The sequence below is a fragment of the Papaver somniferum genome, unplaced genomic scaffold, assembly GCF_003573695.1.
Source record: "Papaver somniferum cultivar HN1 unplaced genomic scaffold, ASM357369v1 unplaced-scaffold_24, whole genome shotgun sequence".
NCBI classification, from domain to species: Eukaryota; Viridiplantae; Streptophyta; class Magnoliopsida; order Ranunculales; family Papaveraceae; genus Papaver; species Papaver somniferum.
This window is the reverse complement of record NW_020634374.1, coordinates 5034274-5043261: the sequence shown is the minus strand read 5'-3', so window position 1 is coordinate 5043261 and position 8988 is coordinate 5034274. Positions and strand designations below refer to the sequence as shown.

At 36.7% G+C, this 8988-nt stretch overlaps 1 non-coding gene across 1 annotated transcript; it reads right to left on the bottom strand.

Annotated features, from left to right (window-relative positions):
• Nucleotides 1-8266: 8266 nt before the first annotated feature.
• On the bottom strand, nucleotides 8267-8348 carry TRNAS-AGA. The gene has a single exon. It is a non-coding gene; the product is annotated as a tRNA-Ser (tRNA).
• Nucleotides 8349-8988: the final 640 nt, after the last annotated feature.

Genomic DNA, 8988 nt, shown 5'->3' with positions numbered 1-8988 from the left:
TAGGGTTTTCGGTTATTTATCCAGATTCGGACGATATTCATGCTCATTTACTTCCGAATGTAGTCGTTTTCTTCATTTCTCAAGAACATCGACAGTATTCGGGAGAAAGATTTGATAATTATCTGCCGAATATTGGTGGCCATATCTTCCTGGATACAAACTGCTAATAATCGGTAGTTTAATGAATTTTTTGGCTACCGAATATATTTAAGTAGACACACAGTATTCGGAAGAACACTCACTACCGAATGTATATATTGAAAAAATCTCAAAATTTCTGATATAGGAAAAATCCCATTTTGGGGCCAGTATTTATTCGGAAGACAATATAATGTTTTATACCTCTGATTGTATAGGATAAAATTTTAGAGTTTCTGAACTCCAGTTGATGAATATTCGGCTGTAAACATGTTTAGTTATATTCCGATTGTTTTTCATTCGGAAAAAATATGTGTCTTCTTACTTCCGAATTTGTACATTCGGGTTATAGATGTGCACTTTGTCTTCCGATTGTGTAGGATGAAAAATTTACAGCTTTCGAACTCCAATTGATGCATATTCGGTTGAAAATATGTTTAGTTAGCTTTCGATTGTTTTGTATTCGAGAACAATATGTGTCTTCATACGTCCGAATGTGTACATTCGGGTTATATTTCCATACTTTGTCTTCCGATTGTATAGTTTGTAAATATTGTTCCTTTCTTTGTTGTTTAGACAAAGTCGAGAAGGGAGGAAGAAAGTGACAGCTAGTGCTAGGAGGGAAAGGAGTGCCAAAGATAATTCAAGTGCTCAACAAAGAGAACAAGCACAAAGCAGTCAACAAGGAGTGCAACCAAGTGTTGAACAACAAGGCAGTGAACAAGGGGTGCAACCAAGTGTTGAACAAGCCGCTCAACAAAGTGCAGGACCAAGTATTGAACCAGTTGATCCAGTGCCAAGAGTAGAAGAAGAAGGACAACCAAGTGGTACCCAAAAAGCCAAAAAAGGAAAAGATGGTGTAAAGAAGGATATTGCTAAGAAAGCATCACATCTTGTCCCTCAGCACTTGAAGAAGAAGGGTATTCCAACAGGCATCACATCTTGTCCCTCAACACTTGAAGAAGAAGGGAGATTTTGGACCAATTGAAGGCCTCGGACGTATGCTTTGATCCATACAAGGAAGATCGAGTCAGTGGGCATATAAATGTTCGGTCGGACTTGTCCCTTTATTTTGGACCATTGTGGCACCCCACATGATATGTGATGTATAACCCCTCTAGGGTGATGCGACAACACGGGTATATACAACATCAACCTCTGGAGAAAATGGGGGATTACTACAAATTGGAGTTGGAGTTGTGTTCTTCTAGTGGTGAAAATCTCACGATTGTTCACACAGACCCACCTACTGTTCTTGATAACTGGGATAAGAGGAATGACTTCATTATCGACACTGGTAGACGAACCACCCGAGGTGATGAAAATTCTCCAGACTATATGAGTTGGTATAACAAGGTATCACATCCTTTGGTTATCCGTGAAATCAAATCCAACACTACTGCGGCGGGTTCAAGTTATAATTGTATCATCAAAGACAAACCAGCTGGTTATGATAGACTGGTGCGTGTTCTTATATTTTTGTTCATTTTATATTATTCCTATAAATCTTAGGTAATTACCGTTTGATGTTCTGTCATTACGTATAAAAAACAGGTGAATAGGTTCAAGCGTGTTTCCAAAATGTTAACTGCATGCCTGAAGAGCGGAGATCCCATGCCAGCTGAGAAGATCAAAGAGGCTAGAGATCTAGTTGATAATATGGATAACGAAGATTATGCTGCCCAGTTTGGGGAGAAAGTAACGAAGAGGCATCCGCCCAAGGTGGCAGTATCAAAGACGGGTAAAAGAACTCGAGCTTCATCGAGCGCTGAAGCTGCTCCAACTGAAGGTGCTCAAACCCGTGGTCGTGCAGGACTGGGAGGTAGTCACGGTCGTAAAGTAAAGAAGAGAAGATAAATGACAATGATTTTTGTTGTACATTCGGAAATTTGTTTGGGTAACTAAGTTAGACAAGTTCAAATGACAATGATTTGTGTGGTATATTCGGAAGTTTTGGTAACTAATTTAACTTCCGATTATTTCAAAGACAAAATTTGAAAAGTATAAGTTTTTCCAAATTCTGATTTTTGGGCCATCGTACATTCGGAAATTTACAAAAATATTATCCTCCGAATATTACAAGTTCAAAACAAACCACGCCATGGATCCAGGTGGTTCCAAGGGCCAATATTGAAGGTTAGACAACCCATATTCGGATGTTTTGGTAACTAATTTAACTTCTGATTATTTCAAAGACAAAATTTGAAAAGTATAAGTTTTTCCAAATTCTGATTTTTGGGCCATCGTACATTCGGAACTTTACAAAAATATTATCCTCCGAATATTACAAGTTCAAATAAAACCACGCCATGGCTCCAGGTGGTTCCAAGGGCCAATATTGAAGGTTAGACAGCCCATATTCGGACGTTTTGGTAACTAATTTAACTTCCGATTATTTCAAAGACAAAATTTGAAAAGTATAAGTTTTTCCAAATTCTGATTTTTGGGCCATCGTACATTCGGAACTTTACAAAAATATTATCCTCCGAATATTACAAGTTCAAAACAAACCACGCCATGGCTCCAGGTGGTTCCAAGGGCCAATATTGAAGGTTAGACAGCCCATATTCGGACGTTTTGGTAACTAATTTAACTTCCGATTATTTCAAAGACAAAATTTGAAAAGTATAAGTTTTTCCAAATTCTGATTTTTGGGCCATCGTACATTCGGAACTTTACAAAAATATTATCCTCCGAATATTACAAATTCAAAACAAAACCACGCCATGGCTCCAGGTGGTTCCAAGGGCCAATATTGAAGGTTAGACAGCCCATATTCGGACGTTTTGGTAACTAATTTAACTTCTGATTATTTCAAAGACAAAATTTGAAAAGTATAAGTTTTTCCAAATTCTGATTTTTGGGCCATCGTACATTCGGAACTTTACAAAAATATTATCCTCCGAATATTACAATCGGTAGGTTGTTTAACAAAATAATCTACCGATTTCGTATAATCGGCTAGTTTTTATATTAATAATACTCCGATTACATCCATTACATAAAGTTCAAACGGCCTTAACCTTACAATTTCGTCAAAAGCACCTAAATCCATATTCCTAATTGACCATAAAAGTATTAAAACAGATCATAACTTCCAGTGACCATAGAAATTGTCCCTCTTGATTTTGTAGCATCCTTCATGTTCAAATCGTTTCCCGTAGAGGTCCACATACCGGCGATCCGCAAGATTTCTCTGAAATTAAGAATGAGTAAAAAGTTAGTACTAACTTTTGTTAATGTGAGTTGGAGTTACAGAGATACTTACTCGTTTTTCATACGTCCACCAAGGAAAAGCGTTCCTAACAAACCGTTCCTCATCTTCAAGTTTGTAAATCTCCTTATCGAGCGCATTCTTTCTCATCTTAATGTCATTGGATGATCTTCGAATTCGATTACCATCTAAGGCCTCAAATACCATTAAGATACGGTTCCATATCTGCTCTTCGGATTCCGATTTGTGGAGCTTGTGAACACGATCATGAGCAGTTACCACAACCCACGCTCTATAAATAGCACAATCTTCTTCTTCGGCAAAAGCAATATCCATGTTTTTTGTTATGAAAATTAAAACTGAAGAGAGGAAAGAGTTTGGTGCAATTGGGGTGATAGATATGAGTTTCTTCATATAGGTTTAGGGTCCAACGACTCTTTTTGTTTTTCCCAAAAACTCCAACGGGTAATTTGACGAAAGTTGAATGTGGAGAAACCAATAATCGCTAGGTATTGTATTTAGCATATCTACCGATTATGGTAGCTTTCAAAATTTGAATTTGGGGGGCAACTTATAATCGGTAGGTTTTGTAATATATTTAACTCCCGATTAACGCTGCATCCAAAACACGAACCAAGTGGTTATGGCTGGCTGTGTACACTCAAAACATATGGAATATGGCAAGGGTTCGATCTGTGGCTCCTTATAATCGGTAGGTTGTTAAGTTGTATTCCCTTCCGATTATAGCAGCCTTCACCTTCTTCTCTATAACTCTAACAACTCAAAAATGAAAAAGAAATGGAAAAAATGAAACACAAATCATTCTAATACTGCACCGACTACAATCGGAAGTCTGGGAAATATTTTGGATTCCGATTGCAATCGGAGGATAACAATGTTATCATATCCTCCGAATATATAAGGGTAATTTCGCCATTACGAATTACACGAGATAAGGGCTGGCTACATTTTCCCTTTGGGTGACCTTTTTTATTTTATTGTTGGCCCCTAAATCCTTTCGAGTGGCCCCTAAAAACGCCAGGTATTTTTATTGACTATTCGTTTTAGTCAAACCAGACCAACGTTGTTATAGAACGTTAGTCGTCCACGTGTCTAAACTTGTTCTCGGTACAAATGTGGACAATTTGTGATAAATAATTTTGGGGTCCTGTTAACTTGTACACATGTATACAAGTTAACATGGATATCATGGACCTTTAGTTATGTTGGAAATTGAAATCAATTCGTCAAATAATAGCTCATTAAAATTTTTCTGTAATTAAGATTGTTTTCCACTATTACCCTTAGACTTTATTAATGAAGAAAAACAACGGCGATAAAAACAATCACTATCTTCTCTCTCGTATCCTGCTTTTCACTATCTTCTCTCTCGTATCCTGCTTTTCTTCCTTCCTTTTTTATTCTTCTTCTCCATTTTTACGATGATGTAAAGTGTAATCCGATCACACTATTTCAAAATAATTCGATGGATTATGAGACGCTCAAAAACCCCTCAGACACAATTGTTTTTTTTACTATTTACAATTAACCTAATCGGTGTCTTTGATTTCGTCTATACAGAATTAGAGATGATCTATTTCGTCTGGAGATGAAAAAGATACACAGTTAGTAATTCATTAACTTTTCTTAGGGTTTTATCTAAGATAGGGATAGATCTTTGATTTTTGAATAAAATCTATGATTTTCGTCTATAGGGTTTTAACAATCATGGGGTAAATTTTTTTGGGTGGTCAACGTTAAGGTGGAATTTTGTTTCTTAATCTTTCCATGGTTATCAACAGAACCCATATTTTCTACCCCATTGAACACCAGAGCACATATATTTGTTATGTTCTTCATTTACCACTCCTAAGACTAAGCCCTATGGAATACATTGGAGTGCTAGATTGGCCAAAAAGTATTGCAAATTAAAAAATAAGTGTTGGAAAAAAGTTAACAGTGATAGTTCATAGTTCTCTCTCCTACCAGGTGCTCACAGTCCGACTATCAGTGAGATTGAAACGCTGAACCGTTCGGCGCTCAAAAAATGGTCCAAACGCTAAACAGAACGGCGTTTTCCGAATATTCCCTGGAATCAGTGCCGAGCCATTGGGCGTTTATATAAAGAGCTGTGATACCAGGCCCGACCATCAGGCAACTTGATGCAGTGAACGAGAAAAGATAAACGCATGTGCACAAAACTTCAGTGGTCTTGAGTAGGTCCGGAGTAAGACCAAGCCAATCTTCGTCTCTTCCGATAGAACCGTATAAACTTTAGTACAGGTGGCTGATTTTGGGCACGTTAGTTAGCATCAAAGTTGCCTACGGTACGACGCTTGGTTCGGCGTTCCGGAAACGCTATATTGTTAGGCGTTTAACGTCGAATTGTTAGGCGTTTCGCGGTTAGATTGTCCATCCCATAGGAGTTAGAAGATTGTCCAATCTGACGTGGACGGTCAATTTAACAGCTAAATATCTAGCCCATAGGAGTTAGCCTAAGTACACAGCCGTAGAAGTTTAAGAAAATATTTTAACCAACTGAACCCAGAAAACCCATAGGCAATAGCTGATTTGATTTTTCTCATTTGGATTTTTAATGGCAGTTCCATAATAACCGTCACCCGAGAAGAGAGGATGAAAAGGGATTAAAGAAAGGCATAAGCTGTAAGATCTCATGCATGGTTAACCGAAAATATAACAAAGAAAATATTTTACATTCAAGGGTATTTGTGGAATGATGTAGTATTAATTATGATTAATTTCTTAAATCGGTAAGTTTAAGATTTCAATACAAAGTTTTCTATAAACGATAAAAAAGGGAACAAAACAAACAGTTAATACTTATCTTGAAGACCCATAATTTCGACTATGCAATGTATACCCTACGACTGAGTCAGCTAACCGAGATATCGATGAAATAGTTAATCATAGGAAGTTGAAAATTACTCATGCAAATTAATAAGCTTTGTAAGTTCCATTTGAAGGCGACTTTCATCATGGACGTGGGACTAAGATTGATTTTTACGAGGATGATTAGACAACCACGTTGAGCATTTATAAATCAACAGTGCAAAATCCTAGCCATTTTTAAATGAAGGAATGAACTTGAAAAGGTCCTACTGGAATGAAAAAGGATGTCGTCCCTATTGTTCTCTCAGAAATGAATAAAAAAAAAAATTGAAATTAAAATATCACGTAAACATTTATTAGAAAGTGTGCATAAATTATAAAATTAAGTATTCTTTATTTTTTTTATTAGTTTTTATGAGAATTAGCCAAGGTTTTAATGGACTCCAAAGAGTCCAAACCACATAAATAAGAAAACAATGATCGACAACAATTACAACACTTAATTAGTTTAGAGAAGTTGTTACGATATTTTTGATCTTCTATCAATGGGACTGGGGTGGGTCTGAAACTCCAATCCATATTATATACGTGGCTAATCACTTGCACTTTATTAATCCTTTTTTAATATTTTAGCTTGAATGATTATAAGAATCCCGGCCCTCCACTCTTCTAGAATGTTGCAATTATGCCAATCAATCGACTTTTTTTTGCCTTAATCATGGAGAGATCAATATCTTTCAAGTATGTTTGCAAAAGTATTTGTTGAGAGTTCTTTTCTTTCAACTGTTTGCTACACTTCTTGACCTGCTACCTCTGGATTAAGGCAACATTTCATGGCCAGACTAGCTTTGTGAAGCAACACTTGATTGACAAGTGTTTCGAACTTTCATTGTCACGCAGACATAACTCACCCACAGAGAGACTCGTGTGTGTACACCGACACTTCCAGGCCAGAGTACCCATGTTTTAATCAACACCCACTTTAATTTTATCTCATGGTTAGTGAAATTTGGTCCCCTATAGTCATTTTCTTAATCCTAAAAGATCGGTGAAAATACATATTTTTCACCTTACACAAATGTAAAGTTTTGTACCAGCAAAAACTTAGGTCACGTTCCTTTCAGTCGATGGAGGTATACAAAATATAATCATAAGTAGTGTCCACCAGACCAGCCATTTAAGCAACACGCATCGTTCAGAGTACAAGTTGATCAGATTAAGGCTTCCACTACTGGGAGCATAAGTACTGTGATCTTCTGGAAAGTACCTGAAGAAACCCATAGTAAAACTCTCCACTGCTTACATTCTCCAATACATTTAATTTCCCATCATCAAGAAAGTAAAATTTGAGATTTAAATTTTGAAATGTGAAACATTACTAATAGGAGATATTAATTTGCCTGGGCTGTACCAATATCTAGCTGCCATGCAAATCGAAGGACCAACTTTGAGATTATTTATTTTCAAACAAGAGCAACAGTAGAAACCTGTGATGAAACAGAAGCTGCGTCCTAATCTCAAGTACTGTCAGATGTTCCATTACAAAAAACTTCTGAAATCCTTATTGTCATGGAGTGCAACTTTTGGTCAATCAATCTTGGATTCCCGGAGTGTTCATGTACTTTTCAAGAGACAGATGTTGTCAATATTTTCTTATAGATCTTTGCACATGTATGTGGGTATACGGCATGAAGACAAAGGATATCAACCATGTTCGATCAAAGTTATTCCATTGGAGAATAACCATATATTCGATATCTTTGTTAGTGTCTTTTGTACCACCTTATTTAGACCATGTTCACTCAGCAACTGCCATGTGATTCATCCCAGTGCTACAACTGTATAGTTTAAATGGGTCTGGTCTTACCGCGAGGGAACATATGAAGAAGAATAAGAGTACTGGTACTGTTGTAATGTAAACCCTTATCCGCATAGCTAGCAAATCCTTTAGAATTTACTTTGTTTTTGCATAAGAAAATATTTCCTAATCCGAAGATTGGTTCTTCCAAGATCAAATTAGAATTGCAAAAAAAAAAAAAAAAAAAAAAAAAAAAAAAAAAAAAGCGTGGTCGGCAGGATTCGAACCTGCGCGGGCAAAGCCCACATGATTTCTAGTCATGCCCGATAACCACTCCGGCACGACCACCTTGTTGTTGATTACGAACAAATCAAGTTACTCGTTGATAGCATCAACTATTTTTTGTGGTTTCCCTAGGCTAATATATCTGCAATGTTTTTTGACAATGCAATGCAGGCATGAAAGCGTTCCTCGTGAAATACAGTCCACTACATTTTGTTCAGTGGTTTTACAGAGAGTGCTTTTCGGGCACCAAAGCTTTATTCAGGCAGAAAGGTTCTCATAAATCAAATGATGAATTACATGAGCAATAACAAGGAAACGAACACGCTATGTAAAACCTATTCCAAAATCTGCATCACTTTGCTTGACTGCAGGAGTTAGTTTTTGTTAAAAAGATTAGTAATTTGAATCCACTGTTTCAGGTAGTCCAAGAGTTTGATCTAGAATCATCTAATCCTTAGGTTATATTCTAGATTGATCTTCCACAGGAGTTACAAAACTCTTAATTCTGTTAATGGAATAATATAGTGGAGTTTTAATACCTAGTCTTTTCAGTTCCTTTGTGAGTGTCTATAAATTGGCTTGTTGTTAGCGTTGTAATCAAGCAACAATTTCAATAACAAAGATTAAAGTTGCTCCAAAACATACCTGTGTTCACTTCTGTTTTCCGCTGTGCCAACAAATTTGGTATCAAGAGCCTCCTGAT